At 49.1% G+C, this 18,288-nt stretch overlaps 1 non-coding gene and 5 pseudogenes across 1 annotated transcript; 4 read left to right on the top strand and 2 right to left on the bottom strand.

Moving 5' to 3' along the window:
- The first annotated feature begins 2,020 nt into the window (after window positions 1–2,020).
- LOC143947956 (5S ribosomal RNA) lies at window positions 2,021–2,139 on the top strand (annotated as a pseudogene).
- A 736-nt stretch (window positions 2,140–2,875) lies between these two features.
- On the top strand, window positions 2,876–2,994 carry LOC143942920 (5S ribosomal RNA; annotated as a pseudogene).
- Window positions 2,995–3,095: 101 nt separating this feature from the next.
- On the top strand, window positions 3,096–3,214 carry LOC143950289 (5S ribosomal RNA; annotated as a pseudogene).
- A 2,980-nt stretch (window positions 3,215–6,194) lies between these two features.
- Window positions 6,195–6,313, top strand: LOC143957412 (5S ribosomal RNA; annotated as a pseudogene).
- A 7,226-nt stretch (window positions 6,314–13,539) lies between these two features.
- Window positions 13,540–13,658, bottom strand: LOC143955816 (5S ribosomal RNA). Its single transcript, XR_013269818.1, has one exon. It is a non-coding gene; the product is annotated as a 5S ribosomal RNA (ribosomal RNA).
- A 541-nt stretch (window positions 13,659–14,199) lies between these two features.
- LOC143945260 (5S ribosomal RNA) lies at window positions 14,200–14,318 on the bottom strand (annotated as a pseudogene).
- Window positions 14,319–18,288: the final 3,970 nt, after the last annotated feature.

The following is an 18,288-nucleotide window of genomic DNA, read 5'->3' as shown; positions in this document are numbered from 1 at the left end:
AATTTCACGGACCACCAGAGGCAGAAAATTATTACGTTTACACACAAATCGTCCATCTGTACCAAGATACAGGAGACGAATTACAAACTTCTCACGCGCTGGTACAGAACCCCGGAGGTGCTGCACAAGTTCTTCCCGGAGGTGGCAGAGGTATGCTGGCGCTGCCGGGAGGACAGAGGTACGCTGCTGCATATCTTCTGGTCCTGCCCCAGACTTCGGTATTTCTGGGGGGAAGTGCGCCGAATCACACAGAAGTTTACTGATCACAATATCCCTAATGACCCAGCGTTTTTTCTATTGCATGCAACCGATATACCTACACGCTCCTACAAAAAATCTTTAGTTCGGCATCTGGTGGATGCGGCAAAGGCTTGTATCCCCCTTCTCTGGAAGTCTCAGCTTCCGCCGACTCTAGATGTCTGGATTGGGAAAGTGGAAGATATTAATAAGATGGAAGACCTGATCTTGACGAGTCAGCATAGAGAAGCGTTGTACTCCAAAACATGGCAGCTCTGGAATATGTTTAAATACTCACAAGAGGGGCAGGCTCTTAGAGGGTCCATTGGTACCCCTCCGTGAGGCCACTAGCAGCAGGCTGAACCATGGAGATGGACTGCCTTTTTCGAGCATAGGCAGGACACCCATGTTCGTGAGTTCCCCTTCCCCATCCCCTCTTCCCTCACCCTTCTCTCTCATGTACCCCTAACCCCCTCCCCCCCCCCTTTTTCTTTTTTCTTCTCTTTGTTCTCCACTCTTTTTCTTTTCTGGCTTCTCTTAGCATTCCAGGGCTTACTACTAGCTCTTACTGTTTTCTATATATCCCAAAAAATATGGGGGGAGGCCCCGCCGGGCCGGGACGACTGGTCATGGACTATAGGTCCCAGGGCATAATTCCATCGATACTTTGTTATGTGATTTGTTTCCTTTTTCTTTTATTTCTTTGTATTGCTCTGGACTGTGCCTGTATGGTGTGTTATTTTATTTTATTTTGTCTGCTTCCATGTTGTGGCCTGGTTGGTCCTCTTTTCCAGTTATAAATAAAAAATTAATTAAATAAAGACTTCGTTCTTCTAGCATTATAAAGAAGATGCGCTACATTTAAACGAGCACAGAATTTGCAGCATGACGAATGTGCTACTTCCAATACGAACTCCGTCTCGTACTTGCTTCAGAGCATGCGTCGTTTTAGGTCTGTCGGAACAGCATACAGACGAGCGGACTTCTACATCGGAACTGGGTCCGACGGAGTTCCGTCGGAAAAATTTGAAGCATGTTCAATATTCTAAAGTCCGTCAGACTTTGGTGAATCAAAAGTCCGTTGCAGCCCACACACGATCGAGTAGTCTGACGGACTCAGTCCGTCGGACTTTGGATGTTGAAAAGTACGCTCGTGTGTACGCGGCATAAGTGGTTCCAGTGTCAGAATAAAAATTAGGGGAGACAGAGGGCACCCCTGCCTCGTCCCATTAGTGATGGGGAAAGAGTCCGAGCACCACTCGTTCACCCGTACCGCTGCCGACGGCGTGGAGTAAAGCGACATTACCCAGCTCATCATGTTGGAGCCAAGACCTATATGTTCCAGGGTGGCCTGCATAAAGTGCCAGGCCACCCTGTCAAAGGCCTTTTCCGCGTCCATTGACAACATAAGCAAAGGCCTTCCCTGTACATGCGCCGCATGGATTAAATTGAGGACCCGGGCCTTATTGTCTCTAGCTTCCGACTTATTTTTTATTTTTTTGCTTGTTTCCCAAGGTGACCATCTTGGCGTTTGTCAAGAGGGTTGAAAGTGCCTGAAGAAATTGCCTACGGGCACATCACCCTGAAAGCACCCGATCTCGTTTGATGTTGGAGGCTAAGAAGAGTCGGGCCTTGTTAGTACCTGGATGGGAGACTGCCTGGGAATACCAGGTGTCATAGACTTCTTTTTATGTTGTTGGCGTTGACCTGTTTTTTTTTCGCTTGTTTCCCAAAGTGACCATCTTGGTGTTTGTCAAGAGGGTTGAGAGTGCCTGAAGAGATTGCCTATGGCCACATCACTCTGAAAGCACCCAATCTCGTCTGATCTTGGAGGCTAAGAAGAGTCGGGCCTGATTAGTACCTGGATGGGAGACCACCTGGGAATACCAGTTATTGTAGGCTTCTTTTTATGTTGTTGGCGTTGATTCGTTTTTTTTTGCTTGTTTCCCAAGGTGACCATCTTGGCATTTGTCAAGAGGGTTGAGAGTGCCCAAAGAGATCGCCTACAGCAGCATCACCCTGAAAGAGCCCTATCTCTTCTCTTCTCTGAGGCTAAGAAGGGTTGGGCCTAGCTGGTACCTGGATGGGAGATGGCGTTGGAATACCAGGTGCCGTATTCTTCTTTTTATGTTGTTGACATTGACCTGTGTTTTTTCGCTTGTATCTCAAGGTGACTATCTTGGCATTTGTCAAGAGGGTTGAGAATGCCCAAAGAAATTGCCTATGGGCACATAACCCTGAAAGCGCCCGGTCTCCTCTGATCTCAGAAGCTAAACAGGGTTGGGCCTTGCTAGTACCTGGATTTGAGACCACCTGGGAATAAGGGTGCTGTAGGCTTCCTTTTATGTTGTTGGCCTTGACCTGTTTTTTTTTTCACTTGTTTCCCAAGGTGACCATCTTGGCGTTTGTCAAAAGAGATCGCTTACAGCAGCATCACCCTGAAAGAGCCCTATCTCTTCTCTTCTCTGAGGCTAAGAAGGGTTGGGCCTAGTTAGTACCTGGATGGGAGATGGCGTTGGAATACCAGGTGCCGTATTCTTCTTATTATGTTGTTGACATTGACCTGTTTTTTTTCGCTTGTATCTCAAGGTGACTATCTTGGCATTTGTCAAGAGGGTTGAGAATGCCCAAAGAGATTGCCTATGGGCACATAACCCTGAAAGCACCCGATCTCCTCTGATCTCTGAAGCTAAACAGGGTTGGGCCTTGCTAGTACCTGGATTGGAGACCACCTGGGAATTCTAGGTGCTGTAGGCTTCTTTTTATGTTGTTGGCCTTGACCTGTTTTTTTTTTCACTTGTTTCCCAAGGTGACCATCTTGGCGTTTGTCAAGAGGGTTGAGAGTGCCTGAAGAGATCACCTACGGCCCCATCACCCTGAAAGCACCCAATCTCGTCTGATCTCGGATGCTAAACAGTGTCGGGCCTGGTTAGTACCTGGATGGGAGACCGCCTGGGAATACCAGGTGCCATAGGCTTCTTTTTTTTATTTATTTTTTTATTTAGTAGTATGCGACATACAATGCAAAGGCAACTTCACAGAATGTATTATACAAATAGTTACAAACAAACGATCATATTGCATGGATATCAGAGCCAATGGTAAGGAGTCCGAGGAGAATAGCACGTGTACAGCTTTGCGGTCATATCAAGATGAGATTAAAGCTCCATCTCGTTGGGATCCTCTACCACTTAAAATATTATTGATACTAGCCCCGCTACCCTCGAAGAGTTTAGATATCCATAGATAGGGGAAGAGTATTGTGTAGTAGTCAAATGGGGTCGGAACATACCATTTTCTTTTCCCTTTTTTGAGTTAAGAAGGGAAATAGTAGAACTGAAAGGAGGGAGAAGGGGAAAGAGAAGATTGGGGAAGGAAATGGCAGAAAAGGAAAAGAAGGGGTAAGGGGGTGTCGTGGGTAGAGTGGATAGGATGAGGTCCCCTCCCAGGGAGCAAGAGACGCCCTCGGCTCACCAGCTCATCAGCTGTCCAACGTTTGGAACAGCGATCTCCAATGATCACCATGAGCTTACTATGTCTCGCGGAGGTATTCTTCCGAAAAGCGAAACTGGGTCCAGTAGAACCATCTGTTCCCATGCTCCTCCATTTTATCCCTCATTGTGGAAGTCAGGTCTTCCATTCGTTCAATATCATTTACCCTTGCGAACCACTGGGTCACCATTGGAGCAGATTGCTCTTTCCACTGACTTGGGATGCAGGCCCTAGCTGCATTGAGGAGATGTTTAAGTAAGGACTTATGATAACGCTTTCTCGACATAGGAGTTAGATTGAGAAGAACTGCTGCAGGATCATTGGCTAAGGAAATGTCTGTGAACTTGTGGATGAGTCTCAGGACAGGCTGCCAGAATGTTTGTAATTTAGGACATTCCCCGAAAATGTGGAGAATGGTGCCAGCCTGTTGCCCACAGCGACAGCAGCGGTCAGATTGACCGGGGAATATTTTGGCCAACACCACCGGTGTATGATACCAGCGTGTGATCAGCTTATATGATATCTCCTGATATTTACTGCAGAGTGACGACTTATGGGCGAAAAAGAGTATTCTGTCCTTCTGTGGTTTGGAGAATGTAGTTTGTAAGTCCCTTTTCCATTTAGCTAGGAAGGGTGGATCCGTGGAGGATTGTGCGTCTGTCAGGATTTTGTAGGACCTAGAGAGGGAACCACGAATTGGGCCATCATCCAGGCAAAGTTCCTCGAAGGGGTGGAATTGTCTAGAGAAGAACAAATGGTTAGGTAGTGATCCGAGGAAATGGATTAGCTGTCTAGCTCTCCAGCTATCCAATGCAACAGGTACTTGCTCTAGCAGTATGGTCCCCATGGGAATCAAGCCCGTGGGTCCAAGAAATAGGGCTGCTCTCAAAAGCCCTTTCGGGGCTTGCCTGGTAAAGGCCTGGTCAGACACGCCCGGAGGGAATCTAGGATGTCCAATAATTGGGGTCATAGGAGAAGGGAAGTTAGTCAGGTGGGAAAGGTGAAAAAAACTATCCATCTCGGCGAGCGAGGGGCCAATTAACGGGTGAGTAGTCACACAGGGCTCCAATGGCCTCCCCGCCCAAGGCAGACCAGCCAGTGGAACCCGCGCCATCTCCTGCGATAGCTTGACCCATAGCTTCAGTTCCCCATGCCGGTGTCTTATCACATATGGTCCCCCATCGGATAGTGTCCGCTGTGTACTGTGCATGCGCAGTACACAGCAACACAGATTCCGAAAATTGCAGAGCATGAACGGCGCCTGCGCACTGAGTCCAGGTTCTATCCTCACTATCCAAGTGGACATAGAGTAAGAATATAAAAGAGCCGAGCGCAGCGAGGCCGAGCCCGAAGCGTGGTGAGCGAAGCTCGCCTGCGAGGGGCCCTCTAATATTCACAACCCTATGTCCGCTTGGATGGTGGGGCTACCACCTCCACTCACCGCGCAGGCGCCGTTCAGCTTCAGAGATTTTCCGAAGCTTCGTCTGCTCCGTACTGCGCATGCGCAATATGGCACAGACACTATATCATGGCCGGACAGTATATGGCAGAACACCGGCACCAGTCAACCACCGGTGTCATGTGCGTCGCTGTGTAATATAGAGCAGGGTCCGGGAAGCCAATACCTCCCCGCAATTTCGGTCGCAATAGCATTGCCCTACCAATACGCATATGTTTTCCGCGCCAGAGGAACTTGATAAAGATTGAGCGAACCGCATGAAAGAAAGTCTGGGGTATTTTGATAGGTAAGGCTTGTAGTAGATACAGAAGTCCTGGCATCACGTTCATCTTCAACACATTACAGCGTCCGAACCATGACAAAGCTAGTGGGTCCCATCTTTTAAGGTTCGCTGTAAGCCCATAGGCTTCTTTTTATGTTGTTGGCTTTGAACTGTTTTTTTTGCTTGTTTCTCAAGGCGACCATCTTGGCGTTTGTCAAGAGGGTTGGGCGTGTCTTGAGGAGAACGCTTACGGGCCACATCAACCTGAAAGCACCCGATCTTGTCTGATTTCAGAGGCTAAGCAGCGTCAGGCCTGGTTAGTACCTGGATGGGAGACTGCCTGGGAAGACCAGGTGCCATAGAAGGATCTGGTCTGGTTAGTGTCTTGATTGGGAGATCGCCTGGGAATACTGGATGCCGTAGGCTTCTTTTTATGTTGTTGGCTTTGACCTGTTTCGTTTAGCTTGTTTCCCAAGGTGACCATCTTGGCCTTTGTCAAGAGGCTTCAGAGTGCCCAAAGAGAGTGCCTACGGCCAAATCAGCCTGAAAGAGTCCAATCTCATCTGATCTCGGAGGCTACGCAGCGATGGGCCTGGTTAGTACCTGGATGGTAGACAGCTTGGGAATACCAGGTGCCGTAGGCTTCTCATTATGTTGTCGGCGTTGATCTGTTTTATTTTCCCTTGTTTCCCAAGGTGACCATCTTGGCGTTTAACAAGAGGGTTGAGAGTGCCCAAAGAGATCACCTACGGCCCCATCACCCTGAAAGCGCCCAATCTCATCTGATCTCAGAGGCTAAACAGTGTCGGGCCTGATTAGTACCTGGATGGGAGACCGCCTGGGAATACCAGGTGCCATAGGCTTCTTTTTATGTTGTTGGCTTTGAACTGTTTATTTCGCTTGTTTCTCAAGGCGACCATCTTGGCATTTGTCAAGAGGGTTGGGTGGGTCTTGAAGAGAACGCTTACGGCCACATCACCCTGAAAGCACCCGATCTCGTCTGATTTCAGAGGCTTAGCAGCGTCAGGCCTGGTTAGTACCTGGATGGGAGACTGCCTGGGAAGACCAGGTGACATAGAAGGATCTGGCCTGGTTAGTGTCTTGATTGGGAGATCGCCTGGGAATACCAGATGCCGTAGGATTCTTTTTATGTGTTTGGCTTTGACCTGTTTTTTTTCCCTTGTTCCCCAAGGTGACCATCTTGGCATTTGTCAAGAGGGTTGAGAGTGCACAAAGAAATTGCCTACGGGCACAACACCCTGTAAGCGCCCAATCTCGTTTGGTCTCAGAGGGTAAGCAGGGTTGGGCCTGGTTTGTACCTGGGTGGGAGACCGCCTGGGTTTTCCCAATGCCGCAGGCTTCTTTTTATGTTGTTGGCGTTGACTTGTTTTTTTGTTTGTTTCCCAAGGTGACCATCTTGGCGTTTGTCACGAGGGTTGAGCGTGCATTTGATCTCAGAGGCTAAGCAGGGTTGGGACCTGGTTAGTACCTGGATGGGACACCGCCTGGGATTTCTCGATGCCATAGGCTATAGTTTTAAGTTGTTGGCATTGACTTATTTTTTTTATTTTTATTATTCTTTTATTAAGTAGAACAACATAAATATAACAGTCAACCATACAGCATGACCCAGGGTCACAATTACATGGTAACAAAAAATAGGCAGCCAAATAACTCTGGGTTCTCAGAGGGGAGTCCTACAGTTTCATGCAGAAAAGAGAGAAACCCCACCTCTGACATGTAGTACAGTATAACTAGTGCAGCTCCGTTCCGACAAATGTAATCATGGAGAACAACTGGGACCACAGCGAGCCAGCTTATCATGAGTAAAATATGAGCCGGTCATGTCCAGAACCCTGGTGTTCTTCTGGGTCCCGAAGGCTAGTAAGGAGACAAGGCATAGTCAAAAGGGAGGACGGGGGAAGAAGAGAGTGCAAAGACGGAGAGAGAGGAGGTGGGGGGATGGCGGCGGGGAAAAAAGAAAAATAAAGACAAAAAGGGAGGGGGGGAATGCCACCCAGGGCAGACATGGCCTACGTAGGTAAACGTTAGATGTTCAGTCGTTTTCTGGGACAGAGGCACTGCTCACCTCCCGAATGTAGTAATGCAGGCCCGGGCGGCATTCAGGAGTTGCATCGTGAGAGTTTTTTTGTATTTTCGAACAGGCTGTTCGGTCAAGTGTAGAAGGCACGCTGCTGGAAACCCAAAAGTTCCTCAAGGCCGGGCATGCCCAGAAAAGGTGTCCCATGGTCCCTGTATCTGAATTTCACCTCCAACAAACATCCGGGATTGATCTATCCATTTTATTCAGAAGGTATGGGAATCTATACCAGCGTGAGACTATCTTGTATCCTGATTCTTGATATTGGTTTGCGATGGAAGCTTTATGTACTAAGGTCAGGATCTTCCCTATCTGTTGTGGGGTAAATGTGATGCCTAAGTCCCTCTCCCATTTGTGGATAAATGGTGGGGGTCGACTCCTCTTCCTGACTACTCAATAGGTTGTACAGGAGGGAGAGGGTGTGTCGCACAGGTTCCCTTTTGTGACAGATGGATTCATAGGGTGTCAGGTCTCTAGGAGTTTAGGGGGCCCTTTGTATGGCCAGAAGAAAGTGACGAAGTTGATAAGCACTAAACAAGTCAAGCGGAGGGTCAGAAAGCTCGGCGACAGTTTGCGTGGTCGGGAGCCCTCCCGAGGGCCACACCTCTCCCAGACGCTGTTTCCCCACCACTGTCAACTGTCGCAGTTTCTTGTTGGTAAATCCCGGTGGGAAGTCTGGATTAGCTATAACCGGAGTCATTGGTGATGGCAGGGGAGCAATGTGTGTGCAGCGGAACAACCTCCGCACAACAGCCAACGTAGCTCCCACTACGGGGTGACCTGTGAGGTCTTTTGGTAGGGAGGACAGGAGCCACGGGGAGGTCAATAGGGGAATGGATCCATCCTCAATCTCCATCTCCACCCACTGCTTGTGTGGGCCATTACAATGCCAATCAACGACTCTCGCTAGCAGAGTCACTCTGTAGTATTGACTGAGATCTGGGAGACCCAGACCCCCCTTGTCCTTTGGTCTGGCAAGCAATTGCAAACGGGCTCTGGGCGGTTTGCGCGCCCAAATAAAGTCCCGGAGCAGCACCTGCAGTTGTCTGAAAAAAATTGGGGGTAACCGGATCGGTAATGTCTGGAACATGTATAAGATCCGCGGGAGGGCCATCATTTTGAATGCATTACAGCGCCCGAACCAGGTCAGTGTTAAAGCATGCCAGTTTCCCAAATCAGATTTTAGTCTATCCAGGAGAGGGACAAAATTAAGCGGGTACAATTGCGCTAAATCGGCTGCAATGTCAACGCCCAGGTAACGTATAGATTTTTCAGCCCAGTAGAATGGAAAAGCGGAGCAGAGCCTCTTGGCCTCACCATCCGGGACCGATATATTCAATACAGCCGACTTGGCGCAATTGATTTTATAGTTTGATAGGCTGCCGTATCGCTGTAGAGACGCAAGTATATTGGAAAGCAAAATGTGTGGATTGGAGACGGAAAAAATTAGATCGTCAACGTGACCATCTTGGCATTTGTCAAGAGGGTTGAGAGTGCACAAAGAAATTGCCTATGGGCACAACACCCTGAAAGCGCCCAATCTCGTTTGGTCTCAGAGGCTAAGCAGGGTTGGGCCTGGTTTGTACCTGGATGGGAGACCGCCTGGGTTTTCCAAATGCCGGAGGCTTCTTTTTATGTTGTTGGCGTTGACTTGTTTTTTTTGTTTGTTTCCCAAGGTGACCATCTTGGCGTTTGTCAAGAGTGTTGAGCGTGCATTTGATCTCAGAGGGCTAAGCAGGGTTGGGACCTGGTTAGTACCTGGATGGGAGACCGCCTGGGATTTCTCGATGCCATAGGCTTTAGTTTTAAGTTGTTGGCATTGACTTATTTTTTTTATTTTTATTATTCTTTTATTAAGTAGAACAACATAAATATAACAGTCAACCATACAGCATGACCCAGGGTCACAATTACATGGTAACAAAAAATAGGCAGCCAAATAACTCTGGGTTCTCAGAGGGGAGTCCTACAGTTTCATGCAGAAAAGAGAGAAACCCCACCTCCGACATGTAGTACAGTATAACTAGTGCAGCTCAGTTCGGACAAATGTAATCATGGAGAACAACTGGGACCACAGCGAGCCAGCTTATCATGACCTACGTGAACCAGAGTAAAATATGAGCCGGTCATGTCCAGAACCCTGGGGTTCTTCTGGGTCCCGAAGGCTAGTAAGGAGACAAGGCATAGTCAAAAGGGAGGACGGGGGAAGAAGTGAGTGCAAAGACGGAGAGAGAGGAGGTGGGGGGATGGCGGCGGGGAAAAAAAGAAAAATAAAGACAAAAAGGGAGGGGGGGAATGCCATCCAGGGCAGACATGGCCTACGTAGGTAAACGTTAGATGTTCAGTCGTTTTCTGGGACAGAGGCACTGCTCACCTCCCGAATGTAGTCTCGAGTACCAGTAAAATACCTCCAGGGCCTCCATGTAACACTAAATGCCTCTTCAGTGTTGTGAAGGGTGGCTGTCAATTCTTCTATCCGGAGAATATGATTGACTTTGGAATACCACAGCACCTTGGATGGGGGCTGAGGCTGCCTCCACAGTGCGGGAATGCAGGCCCGGGCGGCATTCAGGAGTTGCATCGTGAGGGTTTTTTTGTATTTTCGAACAGGCTGTTCGGTCAAGTGTAGAAGGCACGTTGCTGGGAACCCAAAAGTTCCTCAAGGCCGGGCATGCCCAGAAAAGGTGTCCCATGGTCCCCGTATCTGAATTTCATCTCCAACAAACATCCGGGATTGATCTATCCATTTTATTCAGAAGGTATGGGACTCTATACCAGCGTGAGACTATCTTGTATCCTGATTCTTGATATTGGTTTGCGATGGAAGCTTTATGTACTAAGGTCAGGATCTTCCTTATCTGTTGTGGGGTAAATGTGATGCCTAAGTCCCTCTCCCATGTGTGGATAAATGGTGGGGGTCGACTCCTCCTCCTGACTACTCAATAGGTTGTACAGGAGGGAGAGGGTGTGTCGCACAGGTTCCCTTTTGTGACAGATGGATTCATAGGGTGTCAGGTCTCTAGGAGTGTAGGGGGCCCTTTGTATGGCCAGAAGAAAGTGACGAAGTTGATAAGCACTAAACAAGTCAAGCGGAGGGTCAGAAAGCTCGGCGACAGTTTGCGTGGTCGGGAGCCCTCCCGAGGGCCACACCTCTCCCAGACGCTGTTTCCCCACCACTGTCAACTGTCGCAGTTTCTTGTTGGTAAATCCCGGTGGGAAGTCTGGATTACCTATAACCGGAGTCATTGGTGATGGCAGGGGAGCAATGTGTGTGCCGCGGAACAACCTCCGCACAACAGCCAACGTAGCTCCCACTACGGGGTGACCTCTGAGATCTTTTGGTAGGGAGGACAGGAGCCACAGGGAGGTCAATAGGGGAATGGATCCATCCTCAATCTCCATCTCCACCCACTGCTTGTGTGGGCCATTACAATGCCAATCAACGACTCTCGCTAGCAGAGTACTCTGTAGTATTGTCTGAGATCTGGGAGACCCAGACCCCCCTTGTCCTTTGGTCTGGCAAGCAATTGCAAATGGGCTCTGGGCGATTTGCGCGCCCAAATAAAGTCCCGGAGCAGCACCTGCAGTTGTCTGAAAAAAATTGGGGGTAACCGGATCGGTAATGTCTGGAACATGTATAAGATCCGCGGGAGGGCCGTCATTTTGAATGCATTACAGCGCCCGAACCAGGTCAGTGTTAAAGCATGCCAGTTTCCCAAATCAGATTTCAGTCTATCCAGGAGAGGGACAAAATTAAGCGGGTACAATTGCGCTAAATCCGCTGCGATGTCAACGCCCAGGTAACGTATAGATTTTTCAGCCCAGTAGAATGGAAAAGCGGAGCGGAGCCTCTTGGCCTCACCATCCGGGACGGATATATTCAATACAGCCGACTTGGCGCAATTGATTTTATAGTTTGATAGGCTGCCATATCGCTGTAGAGATGCAAGTATATTGGGAAGCAAAATGTGTGGATTGGAGACGGAAAAAATTAGATCGTCAGCGTACTCCGCAATTTTGTGGTGTGCCGATGGTTTGGCTATGCCAGTAATATTCGGGTCATTCCGAACGTGACACATAAGTGGTTCCAGTGTCAGATTAAAAATTAGGGGAGACAGAGGGCACCCCTGCCTCGTCCCATTAGTGATGGGGAAAGAGTCCGCGCATCACTCGTTCACCCGTACCGCTGCCGACGGCGTGGAGTAAAGCATGGTCTAGTTATTAAAAGATGGGACCCACTAGCTCTGTCATGGTTCGGACGCTGTAATGTGTTGAAGATGAACGCGATGCCACGAATTCTGTATCTACTACAAGCCTTACCTATCAAAATACCCCAGACTTTCTTTCATGCGGTTCGCTCAATCTTTATCAAGTTCCTCTGGCGCGGAAAACATATGCGTATTGGTAGGGCAATGCTATTGCGACCGAAATTGCGGGGAGGTATTGGCTTCCCGGACCCTGCTCTATATTACACAGCGACGCACATGACACCGGTGGTTGACTGGTGCCGGTGTTCTGCCATATACTGTCCGGCCATGATATAGTGTCCGCGCCGTACTGCGCATGCACAGTACGGAGCAGACGAAGCTTCGGAAAATCTCCGAAGCTGAACGGCGCCTGCGCGGTGAGTGGAGGTGGTAGCCCCACCATCCAAGCGGACATAGGGTTGTGAATATTAGAGGGCCCCTCGCAGGCTTTGGGCTCGGCCTCGCTGCGCTCGGCTCTTTTATATTCTTACTCTATGTCCACTTGGATAGTGGGGATAGAACCTGGACTCAGTGCGCAGGCGCCGTTCATGCTCTGCAATTTTCGGAATCTGTGTTGCTGTGTACTGCGCATGCGCAGTACACAGCGGACACTATCCGATGGGGGACCATATGTGATAAGACACCGGCATGGGGAACTGAAGCTATGGGTCAAGCTATCGCAGGAGATGGCGCGGGTTCCACTGGCTGGTCTGCCTTGGGCGGGGAGGCCATTGGAGCCCTGTGTGACTACTCACCCGTTAATTGGCCCCTCGCTCGCCGAGATGGATAGTTTTTTTCACCTTTCCCACCTGACTAACTTCCCTTCTCCTATGACCCCAATCATTGGACATCCTAGATTTCCTCCGGGCCTGTCTGACCAGGCCTTTACCAGGCAAGCCCCGAAAGGGCTTCTGAGAGCAGCCCTATTTCTTGGACCCACGGGCTTGATTCCCATGGGGACCATACTACTAGAGCAAGTACCTGTTGCATTGGATAGCTGGAGAGCTAGACAGCTAATCCATTTCCTCGGATCACTACCTAACCATTCGTTCTTCTCTAGACAATTCCACCCCTTCGAGGAACTTTGCCTGGGATGAGGGATAAAATGAGGGATAAAATGGAGGAGCATGGGAACAGATGGTTCTACTGGACCCAGTTTAGCTTTTCGGAAGAATACCTCCGCGAGACATAGTAAGCTCATGGTGATCGTTGGAGATCGCTGTTCCAAACGTTGGACAGCTGATGAGCTAGTGAGCCGAGGGCGTCTCTTGCTCCCTGGGAGGGGACCCCATCCTATCCACTCTACCCACGACACCCGCTTACCCCTTCTTTTCCTTTTCTGCCATTTCCTTCCCCAATCTTCTCTTTCCCCTTCTCCCTCATTTCAGTTCTACTATTTCCCTTCTTAACTCAAAAAAGGGAAAAGAAAATGGTATGTTCCGACCCCATTTGACTACTACACAATACTCTTCCCCTATCTATGGATATCTAAACTCTTCGAGGGTAGCAGGGCTAGTATCAATAATATTTTAAGTGGTAGAGGATCCCAACGAGATGGAGCTTTAATCTCATCTTGATATGACCGCAAAGCTGTACACGTGCTATTCTCCTCGGACTTCTTACCATTGGCTCTGATATCCATGCAATATGATCGTTTGTTTGTAACTATTTGTATCACACATTCTGTGTAGTTGCCTTTGCATTGTATGTCGCATACTACTAAATAAAAAATAAAAAAATAAGCCTATGGCTCCTGGTATTCCCAGGCGGTCTCCCATCTAGGTACTAACCAGGCCCGACTCTTCTTAGCCTCCAAGATCAGACGAGATTGGGTGCTTTCAGAGTGATATGGCCATAGGCAATCTCTTCAGGCACTCTCAACCCTCTTGACAAACGCCAAGATGGTCACCTTGGGAAACAAGTGAAAAAAAAAACAGGTCAAGGCCAACAACATAAAAGGAAGCCTACAGCACCTAGTATTCCCAGGTGGTCTCCAATCCAGGTACTAGCAAGGCCCAACCCTGTTTAGCTTCTGAGATCAGAGAAGATTGGGCGCTTTCAGGGTTATGTGCCCATAGGCAATCTCTTTGGGTATTCTCAACCCTCTTGACAAATGCCAAGATAGTCACCTTGAGATACAAGCGAAAAAAAACAGGTCAATGTCAACAACATAAAAAGAAGAATACGGCACCTGGTATTCCAACGCCATCTCCCATCCAGGTACTAACTAGGCCCAACCCTTCTTAGCCTCAGAGAAGAGAAGAGATAGGGCTCTTTCAGGGTGATGCTGCTGTAAGCGATCTCTTTGGGCACTCTCAACCCTCTTGACACATGCCAAGATGGTCACCTTGGGAAACAAGCAAAAAAAAAAAAACGAATCAACGCCAACAACATAAAAAGAAGCCTACAATAACTGGTATTCCCAGGTGGTCTCCCATCCAGGTACTAACCAGGCCCGACTCTTCTTAGCCTCCAAGATCAGACGAGATTGGGTGCTTTCAGAGTGATGTGGCCATAGGCAATCTCTTCAGGCACTCTCAACCCTCTTGACAAACACCAAGATGGTCACTTTGGGAAACAAGCGAAAAAAAAACAGGTCAACGCCAACAACATAAAAAGAAGTCTATGACACCTGGTATTCCCAGACAACCCTCTTGACAAACACCAAGATGGTCACCTTGGGAAACAAGCAAAAAAATAAAAAATAAGTCGGAAGCTAGAGACAATACGGCCCGAGTCCTCAATTTAATCCATGCGGCGCATGTACAGGGAAGGCCCTTGCTTATGTTGTCAACGGACGCGGAGAAGGTCTTTGACAGGGTGGCCTGGCACTTTATGCAGGCCACCCTGGAACATATAGGTCTTGGCCCCAACATGATGAGCTGGGTAATGTCGCTTTACTCCACGCCGTCGGCAGCGGTACGGGTGAACGCGTGGTGCTCGGACTCTTTCCCCATCACTAATGGGACGAGGCAGGGGTGCCCTCTGTCTCCCCTAATTTTTATTCTGACACTGGAACCACTTATGTGTCACGTTCGGAATGACGCGAATATTACTGGCATATCCAAACCCTCGGCACACCACAAAATTGCGGCATACACTGACGATCTAATTTTTTCCGTCTCCAATCCACACATTTTGCTTCCCAATATACTTGCGTCTCTACAGTGATACGGCAGCCTATCAAACTATCAATTGCGCCAAGTCGGCTGTATTGACTATATCGGTCCCGGATGGTGAGGCCAAGAGGCTCCGCTCCGCTTTTCCATTCTACTGGGCTGAAAAATCTATACGTTACCTGGGCGTTGACATCGCAGCGGATTTAGCGCAATTGTTCCCGCTTAATTTTGTCCCTCTGCTGGATAGACTGAAATCTGATTTGGGAAACTGGCATGCTTTAACACTGACCTGGTTCGGGCGCTGTAATGCATTCAAAATGACGGCCCTCCCACGGATCTTATACATGTTCCAGACATTACCGATCCGGTTACCCCCAATTTTTTTCAGACAACTGCAGGTGCTGGTCCGGGACTTTATTTGGGCGCGCAAACCGCCCAGAGCCCGTTTGCAATTGCTTGCCAGACCAAAGGACAAGGGGGGTCTGGGTCTCCCAGATCTCAGACAATACTACAGAGTGACTCTGCTAGCGAGAGTCGTTGATTGGCATTGTAATGGCCCACACAAGCAGTGGGTGGAGATGGAGATTGAGGATGGATCCATTCCCCTATTGACCTCCCCGTGTAGCTCCTGTCCTCCCTACCAAAAGATCTCAGAGGTCACCCCGTAGTGGGAGCTACGTAGGCTGTTGTGCGGAGGTTGTTCCGCTGCACACACATTGCTCCCCTGCCATCACCAATGACTCCGGTTATAGGTAATCCAGACTTCCCACCGGGATTTACCAACAATAAACTGCGACAGTTGACAGTGGTGGGGAAACAGCGTCTGGGAGAGGTGTGGCCCTCGGGAGGGCTCCCGACCACGCAAACTGTCGCCGAGCTTTCTGACCCTCCGCTTGACTTGTTTAGTGCTTATCAACTTCGTCACTTTCTTCTGGCCATACAAAGGGCCCCCTACACTCCTAGAGACCTGACACCCTATGAATCCATCTGTCACAAAAGGGAACCTGGGCGACACACCCTCACCCTCCTGTACAACCTATTGAGTAGTCAGGAGGAGGAGTCGACCCCCACCATTTATCCACAAATGGGAGAGGGACTTAGGCATCACATTTACCCCACAACAGATAGGGAAGATCCTGACCTTAGTACATAAAGCAGACCAATATCAAGAATCAGGATACAAGATAGTCTCACGCTGGTATAGAGTCCGATACCTTCTGAATAAAATGGATAGATCGATCCCGGATGTTTGTTGGAGGTGAAATTCAGATACGGGGACCATGGGACACCTTTTCTCGGCATGCCCGGCCTTGAGGAACTTTTGGGTTCCCAGCAGCGTGCCTTCTACACTTGACCGAACAGCCTGTTCGAAAATACAAAAAAACCCTCACGATGCAACTCCTGAATGCCGCCCGGGCCTGCATTCCCGCACTGTGGAGGCGCTGTGTGAAGGTGCTGTGGTATTCCAAAGTCAATCATATTCTCCGGATGGAAGAATTGACCGCCACCCTTCACAACACTGAAGAGGCATTTAGTGTTACATGGAGGCCCTGGAGGTATTTTACTGGTACTCGAGACTACATTCGGGAGGTGAGCAGTGCCTCTGTCCCAGAAAACGACTGAACATCTAACGTTTACCTACGTAGGCCATGTCTGCCCTGGGTGGCATTCCCCCCCTCCCTTCTTGTCTTTATTTTTCTTTTTTTCCCCGCCGCCATCCCCCCACCTCCTCTCTCTCCGTCTTTGCACTCTCTTCTTCCCACGTCCTCCCTTTTGACTATGCCTTGTCTCCTTACTAGCCTTCGGGACCCAGAAGAACCCCAGGGTTCTGGACATGACCGGCTCATATTTTACTCTGGTTCACGTAGGTCATGATAAGCTGGCTCGCTGTGGTCCCAGTTGTTCTCCATGATTACATTTGTCCGAACGGAGCTGCACTAGTTATACTGTACTACATGTCGGAGGTGGGGTTTCTCTCTTTTCTGCATGAAACTGTAGGACTCCCCTCTGAGAACCCAGAGTTATTTGGCTGCCTATTTTTTGTTACCATGTAATTGTGACCCTGGGTCATGCTGTATGGTTGACTGTTATATTTATGTTGTTCTACTTAATAAAAGAATAATAAAAATAAAAAAATAAGTCAATGCCAACAACTTAAAACTAAAGCCTATGGCATCGAGAGGTCCCAACCCTGCTTAGCCTCTGAGATCAAATGCACGCTCAACCCTCTTGACAAATGCCAAGATGGTCACCTTGGGAAACAAACAAAAAAAACAAGTCAACGCCAACAACATAAAAAGAAGCCTGCGGCATTTGGAAAACCCAGGCGGTCTCCCATCCAGGTACAAACTAGGCCCAACCCTGCTTAACCTCTGAGACCAAACGAGATTGGGCGCTTTCAGGGTGTTGTGCCCGTAGGCAATTTCTTTGTGCACTCTCAACCCTCTTGACAAATGCCAAGATGGTCACCTTGGGAAACAAGGGAAAAAAAACAGGTCAAAGCCAACAACATAAAAAGTATCCTACGGCATCCGGTATTCCCAGGCGATCTCCCAATCAAGACACTAACCAGGCCAGATCTTTCTATGTCACCTGGTCTTCCCAGGCAGTCTCCCATCCAGGTACTAACCAGGCCTGACGCTGCTAAGCCTCTGAAATCAGACGAGATCGGGTGCTTTCAGGGTGATGTGGCCCTAAGCGTTCTCTTCAAGACACGCCAAACCCTCTTGACAAACGCCAAGATGGTCGCCTTGAGAAACAAGCGAAAAAAACAGTTCAAAGCCAACAACATAAAAAGAAGCCTATGGCACGGGGCATGGCCTGGACAGCAATGGAGTAGGACGCTTGTGACCTGAGCTCCGCTCCTACCGCGATCTCCTGTAGTGATCCTGGGTGCCCTCTAACTGTTTTACCTACGATTTTACCGGTGTAATACCCGCTACCTTCTTGTGTATACATTGGGACGATGTCTCCGACGAAGAAGCAGTCTGCAGCGGCGGCATCTCTTGAAAAGTTCCGGCGGGACTATGAGGGCCAACATGGCGGACAGTCCACTCCGGCTGCAGAACCTGCTACCTCAGACACGGCGAAGGTGCTTGAGGCAATTTCTACCTGCCAGACCACACTGACAACTAAACTTGAGGAGGTTAGGGTGGATGTCTCACTTATCCGACAGGACATGGCTAAACTGCGTGACAGAGTGAAGGAAACTGAAACCCGGATCAGTCAGGCCGAAGATGACCTGTTCCCTCTGCAGCATGCCCAACAGGATGTGCAAAGGCAGCTCCAGCAGCTGGCCCAGAAACAGGACGACCTTGAGAATAGGGCCCGCAGATCTAACCTCCGCTTTATCGGCCTGCCGGAGGGCTCCG

The sequence above is a fragment of the Lithobates pipiens genome, unplaced genomic scaffold, assembly GCF_037356315.1.
Source record: "Lithobates pipiens isolate NorthernLeopardFrog02 unplaced genomic scaffold, aLitPip1_a1.2 Scaffold_10, whole genome shotgun sequence".
NCBI classification, from domain to species: domain Eukaryota; kingdom Metazoa; phylum Chordata; class Amphibia; order Anura; family Ranidae; genus Lithobates; species Lithobates pipiens.
The sequence above is the reverse complement of the archived record's forward strand: the minus strand, read 5'-3'. Positions and strand labels throughout refer to the sequence as shown.